The following is a 12,862-nucleotide window of genomic DNA, read 5'->3' on the forward strand; positions in this document are numbered from 1 at the left end:
AGCTCCTTATGGTATTACAAATCCGGTAAATAGTCTAATTCGGTAGGTCACATTCGTGAAAAGGGAAGGGTATTGTAGTTACGACATAAGGAACATATCATCTGTAAACCGGTTATTCCATAACGGTCAACAAACTCGTGATAACGTCCATAAAAATTACGAAGAAATCATTCAACTTCACCATTTGAAACTCTTGGTTTAATAGCTTCTTTGTGAGCAGCAATCCTCTATCAAGGAAATCATGATAGGAAATACAATCCCGTGAATATCGTATCAATTGGAAGATATATACGTCGTATGCAGGCGCTACTGGAATGTTGCTACATAGAAATGGAAAGTTCTCAATTGGGAAGCTGAAACCAGATCTTTTGTCATAAAGTTTTGTTTTCAACCGATCCTCATTGTTAATTTCTAGATGTAAGTCAAGATATGCGGCAGACTACTTAACTGTATCTGTAGTATCGTTTATCTCTTGTTCGATGGGATAGATTCGTGCAACATAGTCACCAAATTTTGTATTATTTAGGGAGAGAACATCATCTATATAGCGGAACATAAAGTTAAAGGATATTGCTAACTTCTTATCTTTCTTCCTAAGAAGTTCCTGTATGAAGTCAGCCTTATAATAATAAAGAAACAAGTCTCAAAGAAGAGGGGCACAATTGGTTCCCATTGGAATTCCGATAATCTGTTGAAAAACACGTCCTCCAAACGTTACAAATATGTTGTCAATCAAGAAATCAAGCATCTTGATAATGTCAGTTTCAGAGAATTTTTGTTTGAATGATAGTGATTCTTTACAAAGTAGGATGCATAACGTATCAAACAAAATCCTTTCTTAAAAAAGTGCTACAGTTATAACTTAATGCATTGGCTTATTTCAAATGGATTATATTTTAATTCATTATAATCATGATTACTTGCAAATATCATTTTTATTTATTTAGTAACTTTGAGAAATGGTATAATCATATATTTTATTTAATTATACAATTCATAACGTTATTGTTATTTAACTAATTACCTAAGCAGTAATCAAATCCATCTCTACTACAGTGTGGATAACCACTGTTGGATGGCTGGAAGTTTAAGATCATAGATCAAATCTGGTAATAAATCTAAGTCATGATTTAACTTTGTATTGAGAACTTTTAAGTAGACTTGTTAAAAAAAGGTCGTGTATTATATATAGATGAACATATTTCTTATAGCGGAACTTGAATTTATTTACTGATCTTTGCATTTGTTAATTAATTTGTAACTGCTTTTTCTTGGGTGAAGCATTTGTAATCATAAAAAATGTGTACCTGTAAGAACTCCATCACTTTTCTATTCTGCCCGAAAGGTCTTGCTGCTGCAAGATCATATGGAGTCTTATCCTGAAATACAGTTAAAAATGTATATTGCTTTTACTGTTATTTACTTTGAAGTATTTTGCTGCACATATTTTATAATTAATAAGAAGAAACCGATTGGTTTTTTTTTTGTGTTTTTTTTTTAATTTTATTCGTCAATATTTAGATCTGGTCACCAGTAATTTATAGTGTATGAGGAACATCCAAAACAAATGCTATACATACAATGTCTTTTCGTCTATTTCATTTACGTATTTACGCATTTTACATTTTCATATGCTTCCATTTGCTTGATTTTCATTCCAAGTCACGTTATAAATACAGATAAACTTTTATTTTTATATTTTTTATATTTATTTTCATTAGTGACCTTGAAAGTTGACCTATTGAACGCAAAACCAATATGCTTCTCTATCTCCTCTGTATCTTTTACTTGTATAGATTGCAATCAAGTAAGTGACACTCGAACTTTATCTTATTTTGTGTCATATGAAACGAGTTGCTTGTGATGATCATCAATGCATGCAATTTTACTAAACTTAGTTGTCGATCAATAACGTTTAATTAACACAATATGTGTCGTTTGCTGATTACTCATCGAAAACACTGTTTGCTAGATCTAGGGTTATGGTGCAATCAATTATATCAAATATGTGAATCTCTTTTGTTTAATTCAAAAGATCATATGACTTTAACAATAACCTTAAAAGATGTAGAAAATAAATATTCATTTGACCAAGCATATAATTTAACCCCGCCACATTATTTATGTATGTGCCTGTCCCAAGTCAGGAGCCCGTAATTCAGTGATTGTCGTTTGTTTATGTGTTACATATTTGTTTTTTGTTCATTTTTTTACATAAATAAGGCCGATAGTTTTCTCCTTTGAATTGTTTTACATTGTCTTATCGGGGCCTTTTATAGCTGACTATGCGGTATGGGCTTTGCTCATTGTTGAAGGCCGTACGGTGACCTATAGTTGTTAATGTCTGCGTCATTTTGGTCTTTTGTGGATAGTTGTTTCATTGGCAATCATACCACATCTTCCTTTTTATATATATTTAACACCATTTTAGTTATTTATTACTTAATTGAACACTAGGCCTTTGGAATAAATATCACCTGATGTGTTCTGACTAGAGGACTGATACCCCCTAGGGCTAATATAAATTTTGTGACCTCTAGTCTTCCCTCCTCTGCAGCAAAATGTAAAGCTGTTCTTCCATCTTTCTAAAATAGTACCATTTAAAATGTGAATATAATGGCCAACATTGTGAAATAAATATCAATAGTAAACAATATTTCATACAGCTGCCATTAAAACTTACGTGACAAGCATGATACTATTGCGTTACAGGTATGTATAAAAAAAAAAAGATGTAGGAAGAGTGTTAAAAGACAACTCTTACCGGGGACAAAAAGCCAGTTTAAAGTCGAGAACAATTAACAATAAAAAATCTTGCATCAGAAACTAAAATCAATAAAAATACATTCAAGGGATTTAGTGTTTTAACGCCATGGACAAAGAATACTTGACTTGTGCAATGCAAAAATATAAGTATCGACAGGCAGTAGCATCGTTAGGATTTAACCTTATGATAAATATGTATCATGTTATAAATAGACAAAGCAATCTCTTTAAAGAACATCAACGTGGATGTGTATTTATACATCTAACAAACCATTCGAAAAAAATACAAATTTAGTTACTTTTAATTTGTTGATGACACAATTGATGTAAGTTCCAATATACACAATATCCAAATATCTTATTGCAACATTTAAAATAAGATAACCTTTACTAACGTGTGTGTTTAAAGATTTAATGAGTTTACAAGGAATATAAGATAAAAAAAATGTACCTTCATGTGCTACTTTTAGAGAAAAAGGGGTAGAAATTTTAGACATTTACTCCAAATTATTAGGTTTTTTTCGAATTTTCTATTCTTTAGAAAGACAGACAGACTTTTTTTTAATTAAACGAATAAACACAAGCGGATTTTGATACAAAAAAAACTTTTTGAAAATCTTCCTTACATGAATAGGCTTTTAATTTATAAAGCAATATTTTTTATAAATAGACAAAGCAATCTCTATAAAGAACATAAACGTGGATGTGTATTTATACATCTAACAAACCATTCGAAAAAAATACAAATTTAGTTACTTTTAATTTGTTGATGACACAATTGATGTAAGTTCCAATATAAACAATATCCAAATATCTTATTGCAACATTTAAAATAAGATAACTTTTACTAATGTGTGTGTTTAAAGGCTTAATGAGTTTACAAGGAATATAAGATAAAAAAAAATATATACCTTCATGTGCTACTTTTAGAGAAAAAGGGGTAGAAATTTTAGACATTTACTCCAAATTATTAGTTTTTTTTTGAATTTTTTATTCTTTAGAAAGACAGACCTACTTTTTTTTTATTTAAACAGATAAACACGAGCGGATTTTGGTAAAAAAAAACTTTTGGAAAATCTTCCTTACATAAATAAGCTTTTAATTTATAAAACAAATCCGTGGTACTAGTTAATAATAATAAAAAAAAAAGAATTGAATGGAAACAACGATTTTTTTTTGCGGCATATTTCTCAAATTAAAAAAAATCAATGTTGACTTCAATACTAAAATTGTTACAAATAATCTTCATACGTAATCAAGCCCAATGCTATTTTGAAAAAGAAGGATGCATGTACTTGTTTTTTAAGTTAAATCCGTTTTTAAAATTACAAAAAACAGTCGAAGCATGCATCTTTTCCCGACATGACACAGATTGACATCGCAAAAATCCCATTTTACGTTAGCATTGTCATTACCTTCCCGTGGTGAGGTCGCGGTATGGGCGGCATGAAAATGTAAATTTTCGTTGCTTTCACGATGCTACTACGTCCTCATTACGCTTCTACAACGACCCCGCTACGATTATAACACGTTCTCATCGCGCTTATTCTGCGACCTTACTACGCTTATCAAGATCTTACTACGCTCGTCACGTTCTCACTACGACCATACCACGAGTTATCCGATTGCAACACGATCTTACCACGCTTCTACTGCGATTATAGCACGTTCTTACCACGATTACACTACGCTCAAACCGCGATCTTACTACGCTCTCAGCAATAACGTCAACATCGTGTTCCATATCAATACAGTATCATTCCTTCAGTTCTATTTCTAATTAATACGCAGATTTCTCGAAAAAAAACACAATCAAGCCACCAAAATCTAATAGAACACGTGGTCGTGGTGTTAGGGTTGATGTTGAGGCAGATAGAGATCTGATAGTAACGAATCTTGATCAAGTAGAGATGTCGGACCGATCAATCCGACCTAAATTACAACCTATTGCTGGTCCATAAAGCTGAAATGACGATATTTTAGTGAACGATAGCAGATATGTAACAGATGTGTCAATACATATAGGAAGATGTGGTATGAGTGCCAATGAGACAACGCTTAATCCAAGTAACAATTTTTAAAAGTAACAATTATAGGCCAAGACACGGCCTTCAACACGGAGCCTTGGCTTAAACCGAACAGCAAGATATAAAAGGCCCCAAACATTACTTGTGTAAAACCATTCAAACGGGAAAACCAACGGTCTAATCTATATGAAAACAAGAAGCATGGTTGAGCTATTTAGATAAAATGGACAAGAAGTCCCAATTACATATAGACAAACAAAACCTAGAGAGAACTAATATACTTTATGGGAAAATGACAATGAGAATAATGGTCGTAGTATGAACGTAATCAGGTCGTAAGAAGAGCGTGATGAGGACGACAAGGGCGTGCTAGAATCGTACTATGGTCGTGAACAGCGTGGTATAGTCGTAGTGGAAGCGTAGTTTGGTCGCGGTAAGAACGTGATGATCGTAATGAGGTCGTAATAACGTCGCAATGAGATCGTAGCGCAGTTTCTCGGAATAGAATCACGCTTTCGTTACGCTCTCACTACGATGGTACAGCGACCTTTGCGATCTTACTACGATCTTAGTGCGCTCTCACTACGCTTCTACTACGACCTGATTTGGTCACGACCGCACCACGATTGTTTTGAACATGTTCAAAGTTGGCCACACTCATCACGATCTTGAAGACCTCACCACGAACGTAATACGACCTTACTGCGATCTACACGATCGTACTACGATCATCAAAATTTTCATTTTTTCACAGATCGTAGTGCGATCGTGACCTAGTGGGACTGGGGTATTAAATATCAATTAAAAACTGTTTTCGTTAAATTTATAAAATAAAAGTAGAGTCACGGATACATCTTATGTCTGGCAAATTGTACTACAAGAATAACATAAATGTCATAAAGCTACTGTAAATTAGACTTTATTTTCTTTTTTTCTAGCATAGCTTTAATTCCATGCTATTTGAGTAATACGTCTGTCACGTAAACATAATATGCACAAATATTAATTGTGTCATGTTCATTGTACACAGTACACATTGTATAAACCCGAGCTTTCTTTTAAGATGTGGTATGTACCTCTCACACTTTGGAGCATAAATTATATGATTGAAATCAAATCACCAGCAGTTATAAATGTACTATTATCATTTGTACCCTAATAATCAATAATAATTCTCTATTCTAACTCACTCAATTTTTCAAAGAAACATGAAAACAAGTTATATTATCTGATACAATATATTGAGACAAAATGAAGTTGTATCCTACTTTTTTAGATTGTTTGTTATCTTTTCACGGTGTTTTACATACTATTTTTATAATTTATACTTTTTGACTTAAGATTTTAACACGAAATCAATATGTTATTTACAGGCCTAGGTAAATTCAGATGTGGGAAGCATTATGTGAAAGAAATCAAAATATTACCTCATTTATCTAAAGATAAGACGAGTGAAAGGAACCTGATCTTATAATTCTAAGAAACATTTTTTTTTAAACTGTCTAATTTACAACAGAATTTTGTGTGAAGACACCCAAACCTAGTAATATCAGTCTGAGAGGATACTATTTCACATACTGTTGTGGCCTCTTTGTCACATCCTCTGTCAATTAACAGTCGTGTAACATCCAGGTGTCCATTCCAGGCTGACCACATTAATGCTGTACGGCCTACTTTTCCCTGGAATAATACAACTGACATAAAAACTTGTCTGTTAAAGTAGACAATATTTTGTAATAAATTTAAAAAATATATATATCACATGAATTAATGGTAAAAACTGAACAAGATTGCTACGCCGTCCCATAATGTCCGCTACGCTTAATAGATAAGGGCTTAACTTGTTTGTCAAACTGTGTCATTTTGGTACTCTAGTCAAACTATGGTCACACGTCCTATATCCCAATCAAATGGTCACATCAAAATGACAGTTTAATATTGTTAACTTCACATGACGGAAACAATCCGACCAAGTATGAGAGCGTCTTGATAAATGCTTTCAGAGGAGTCAAATCCACAAGTTGACCAAAAAACTGGAATGTTTAGAAGACATTTAATCAATAACAAATGGAATGGCTCTTTAAAGTAGCACGGTGATACATACCCTTAGGCGTATAAATACTGCGTCAAATATTAGGTCCGAAACCACAATTGTCGTCCCTTGATTTCGTTACGAATATAGTCCATAGTGTTGACAGTGGGTTACTTGCCATTAATTTTTATACCCCTTCCAAATTTATTTCTCCATGTTTAATGCCTCAAATTGCAAGAAGGGGGGTGAAATTACACTGTAAAAAAAATTTGGTTCCAGAATTTTAAAGGAAAGTAGTGATTTGGTCCAGCTGAAAAAGGTTTAAAATTAGCACTCCGGAAGCTGTCAAAAGATTTCAATACGCCCTAAACATAAAATTGTCCATATTTTAAGTTAGAGCCGATGAAGTTTTCTATAATTTTGATATTATTTGTCCCAAAAGTAGTACAACACACTGTGTGTAAAAGTTTCTTTGAGAATGCGCAGGTGGGATTTTTTTTATTTTCATTTATGTTCTAAAAGAAATGCACTACGAAATAATTGTGGTCTCGGACCTATATGACTGTTAATAATCCATTAACTCTGGAATGATAAACTAGAAAATTTTCAAAAGCGAGTTCATGTTCACCAGTCCTAACAATAGTGTTCAGTTTGTAGTAGTTTTATCCAAGTGCATAACAATTTAGAAATGCCTTTTATTTATCTTACGTTCAACGTAGCCATTAATCTTAACAACACGTCGGAAAAGCTTTTAAAACAAGTGGTGTGCTACGTCCATTGATTCCAACAATGTTAAGTTTACAGTAAAACTATCCCAGTAACCTCAAGTTATGGTACAACATGAGAAATAAATACCGAAAGAGGACAATAAAAGTCCCGTAACCTGAAACGACAAACCAGATATATTTTTATTTCGAACGGGAGCAATCAATCCCAACAATAATGTGATGTTTTTAAGAAATCAATCCAGACATACTGAAGTTAATGTTAAAAATTGCCTTAAATATAACGGTTAAAGTTTTGGATATCTGGAACAACGAAGACACAAATTTAAAAATCAAAAAGCAACTTTTTTCCATCAATTCTGATGCTCGTTTGAAATAGATATTATAATTGGTTACTGATAATTTGAGTTTTCGTACGAAGTGTTGACGGACGGACGACCGGATTGAAGTTCGGATAGATGAAAAAAGTAAAATCACAAAAATACTGAACTCAGAGGAAAATCAAATCGGAAAGTCCCTAATAATAGCAAAATCAAAGGACAAAACACATCAAAACGAATGGACATACATTGGTTTAATATAATACTTCAAATCCTCGACGATCTTTACCGAAAATCAAAGTCTCACAACTCCTTGCAAATGTTCGGGTCAAAGTGACAAAATTTGACAGAAAGCTTTCAAACTGGTTACTTTTTTTTGCCATTACGTGTAGTCGACCACATTTACCAACATTTTGATTTGACCATTTTTCGGGAGATATTTAACTTTGACCATTTTTTTTTGTCATCATTTGTAGTTGACCATGATATACCGTCATTTTAATTTGATCATTTTACGGGAGTTATTGGTATTTATATATTTATTTTATCATTAAAACAATAACATCTTTTGAATGCAACTTCTTTGACAGAAACCTCCGATACTTTGTTTTATTGGTTGCCATTATGTATAGTTGACCATATACGAACATCAAATTTATGTGACTTTTTTATGGGACTTTGATTATTTGTGGTGTTTTTGTCACAAGAACGCATTCTGAAGATAACTTCTTTGTTTTTTTCTGAAACTTGATATATATTTTGTAGAATTTGTTGCCTTTATTTGTTTTGGGTCATATACCATAACCCTTTTATTATCCGATTCATTGATATGAGACGTGCAAACTGAATTCTCACTATTCTAACAATAATTGTTGTCCATATAGCCCATATGAATAACAACATTATTTTGCGTTTATAGGCTTCAAAGAAATGTGAGAAGACTGAAGAGATAAAAATCATACATCTGTGGCCTCTTTGTAACAACCTCTGTCAAGTAACAGTTGTGTGAGCTCCAGGTGTCCTGCCTTTGCAGCATACTTTAATGCTGTCCAACCATCATCCTGGAATAATACATCTGATATCAAAACGTGTTTGATAAATTGGACAATGTTGTGTTATAAATATTAACAAAATATTCATTACATGAATCAGTGGTCAAAGCTGAGCAAAATGACCAGTGACAATGGTACTTATATTATACATAAAAAAGAAATAAACTACATTCCATGTCGGGAGATGTGTAAACGTCATAACACCTGTCATGACAAAAAAAACATATTGAAAATTTAAATCAAGGGATTCAGTACAATACTATACAGTCAGGATTCTACTTTGTCAAAATTATTTCCCTATTATACCATCGTTTTTTTTTCAATTGTAAAAAGTAAAAGCCATTGTAGGGCTTGCGCGCTGTCAATTTAGCTTTTGAAAACAGATACATTTATCAATACAGCATCATTTCGATCCTTTCAAGACGGATATATTTCAAAAGACAAATATATCTGCTAGCTATTATGCATCATTTGATGTACTTACAGCCCTTTATATAACCTTAAAACTGTTGTTTGTCATGGGGCATTTTCAAAAGTAAAAAAAAAACACACAAAAAAAGGTATTTGAATAATTCATGGAGTGCATACTAAAACTTTTCTGCATATGAAGACTTATAACTCCAGACAACACACACACAAACTTATTTTGCTTTTTCAAGTTATGCATTTTTAAGATCAAGGATAAAGTCTGTATGAGGTCTTGTATAATTTCATGGCATGATTCGAAATTTAACCACATTATATATGCGCCATCAAGAGTGATAAGCAGCAGTCTTTTAGAGGAGAACCATCTAGCTTTGATGGGGTGCTGGTAGGGAGAGATAGTAAAGTCGATTAGGTCAGCATATTTAATTCAAACATAAAGGTGGCCAAATTATTTATGTTCACTACGCCTGTGTCAGAACATTTATTTTCAGATCATCCCCAAATTGTCTTTAAATCTGACCTTTTTCGCCACCTTTCATCATCAACTTTTTACCCCATCAAGTAATTTATCTTTTGTGAACTTCAAACAAACAGAGCAGTAAAAATGAAGTCTCGAATATATATATTCTCTTAATATGAAAATAAAATACCAATACAATCGAGGTGGGTCCACGAAAAGGGCAGTTATCCAAAATGAGAACATTTTTGAGTCATTTTTTTATATGATTTCTTTAACGAAATTATATATTTATTTAAGTGAAAAGGCATATCACTGCATATCCCTCAGAACAACAGTATATAATACTTCCTTCCGGATTTTCTGATAATTGTGAAAACCTTTGTAAATGATTACATAAATGTATTTGGAGCAAGAATATACATTTTGTCATGTATGCTAAGACATGATTATTTTTTTTCATCTAAATGAGGTCCAGAATATTTAATTTAAAAATCTGCCAGGCATCACACCTCAGAATCAAATGATTGTCCCCTTACATATTATGAAATCTAATATTGTACATATATGATAAACAGATCAATATATGGCAAAATCCGTATCGCATGCATATGCTGTATCACCACTCCACCAATATCAGTCCTCGGGACTTTCGACCCTCGGAACTGATATTGGTTTCTCTTGGAGATACAGCATGCGATACGGATGTTGCCATGTGTTGTTCTATATATATATATCAACTTTAGCATTTTTACGAAAATAAAGGAATCGAAGCGAGATGATGTATCAAATATTTTTGCTTTTTACGTTTTTGAGACAAAAAGGTCTACTTTAAATATGCCTGAACGCAAAACGGTGTATACCGACTTTCTCTTTTCGGTAAAAAAAAATCCCCCAAAATGATAACAATGGCAGAGATACAAATTACTACATTAAAAAGATCAATCTTTTATCTTTCTGTGGATTGCTCTGTGGAATTTATGATTGTGCACAAAGAATCGAATGTATTTGCATCAACCATAACCTTCTAAACATTTGTCATAAATTGAAAGGTTTGAAAAATTTGTAAGCTCTATACTGTAATTTGATATATACACGTATACAAGATGACAAACATCCCAAACTATACACCTACATCAAACTTTTAAAGGCCATAGAAGAAGATGTAAATAATTTAAATGTTCCAACTTTGCCATTTTTACCTTATTTAAAAAAGAGTTCCATTCAATTTGTTAAAAATCAACGCGATATCAGCTTGATCAAGTACAGTGAGATCCTACCTTGTATATTTCTAACAGAAAATATTGAAACATCAATTAGAAATTTTCTGATCAACATAAATTGCATTAATGAGAAACTGTTTAAAAAGTATCTTTTACGAAAAATCTGAATTAAAGCTACGTTTCTTGATTCAAAACAAAGATGAGTAAACCCTACGTATATGATTTTAACAAGTATGTAATAGGTGTAATACCATAATTGAATTTCCCCTATTAGTCTTAGTTAAATTTGCACTTTTCAAAAAATGTGCAGAATTTATCTTTCTTTCAAATAAAGAAATACTTGACATGAGTAAAGTTTTATCCTGTCCAGTACTATAGAAAAATATTCACATAACTTTTCATTGCATATAAGAAAATAAACATCACTGGAAGTTAACCCATCAAATTTCTCACCTTGTTTAACCTGTGTACAAGATTTAGAAACCATGTAACCTCAAGTTTACAAAAAAATGGTGGTTTGAAATACCCAAGACATATGTTTATGACACAGAAATATTGTCCTGCAATAAAAATGTAGGTTTATTACCTACAACTGTCAAATCCAAGGAAATATTGTTTTACGACCTATTTTCGTATACAACCGGATGTGACGTACCATGATTTGGTGATATTACACCTAAAGAAGACATTATTGTTTAATAAACTGAATGTGAATTTTTTTCCTTTGTAATATTGGTTATTTTAAGCATTCCTGTCAAGTTTTGTCATAATCAGTTCAATAGTTTGAGAAAAATCTAGTATAAAGAAAGACGACATTAACATCGATTCGAGCAAAATTTCTTCGTCAAATTCAAACCTAGCCGCATCAAAATAGAATATTGTGTGGACCAATAAATGATCAAATATTTATCTTATCTGCCTACAAACAGTTAAATATGATACACAAGAGGATTTTAGGAAGATAAATACCACTAATGGACCTCTTTGTCTTCTTTATAAGGTCTCTTTTGGTTAATTTAGACCTCTAATTTCCTAAAAATTTCGACTTTTCAGACCAATAAATAAAATTAATGGGAAAATATTCACTAATTTATGATAGAAATGTTAAAAGAAATAAGTTATTGAATTACCAAGCAGAAGGAACAATCCGTATGAAAGTTAACTGTCTCGAAGGAGGTTTCAATAAGTCCTTATGTAAAAATTATTTTTTTAACGCGTTCAAGAGAGGGACATAAAAGGCTTCTCTTTTAGAGAATAATTTGTTGCTACAGCATTAAAAATAATTGCATTTACTTTTAACTATATATTCATTAAAGTATTTCATAGGAAAATGTTCTATCATAGCAGAATGTAAAACATAAGAGCTCCCCAAAACACTAAGTATTGCTTGTTCTGTCAACTGAATATTCATGGTAGAGTCCTATTTCAAGGAAATTTTCTCATAAAATGTGTTTTGGAGACACAATCCACTCAGAAAGTCTCATTTTCAGTAATATTTCACTTAAATAGCAACAAAGTTTAACAACACATGAGAGTACTCACAAGGTCAAAGGTGCATGTACAGCTTCCAATATTAAATAGGTGTAATACTACCATTGAATTTCCCCTATTAGTCTTTGTTAAATTTGCACTTTTATAAATAAATGTGCAGAATTTATCTTTGTTTCTAATAAAGACATACTTGGTATGAGTAAAGTTTTATCCTGTCCAGTACTATAGAAAAACATTCACATAACTTATCATTGCATATAAGAAATTAAACATCACTGGAAGTTAACCAATCAAATTTCTCCCCTTATTTCAAATGTGTACAAGATTTATGAACCATGTAACC

The sequence above is a fragment of the Mytilus galloprovincialis genome, chromosome 10 (genome assembly GCF_965363235.1).
Source record: "Mytilus galloprovincialis chromosome 10, xbMytGall1.hap1.1, whole genome shotgun sequence".
NCBI lineage: Eukaryota > Metazoa > Mollusca > Bivalvia > Mytilida > Mytilidae > Mytilus > Mytilus galloprovincialis.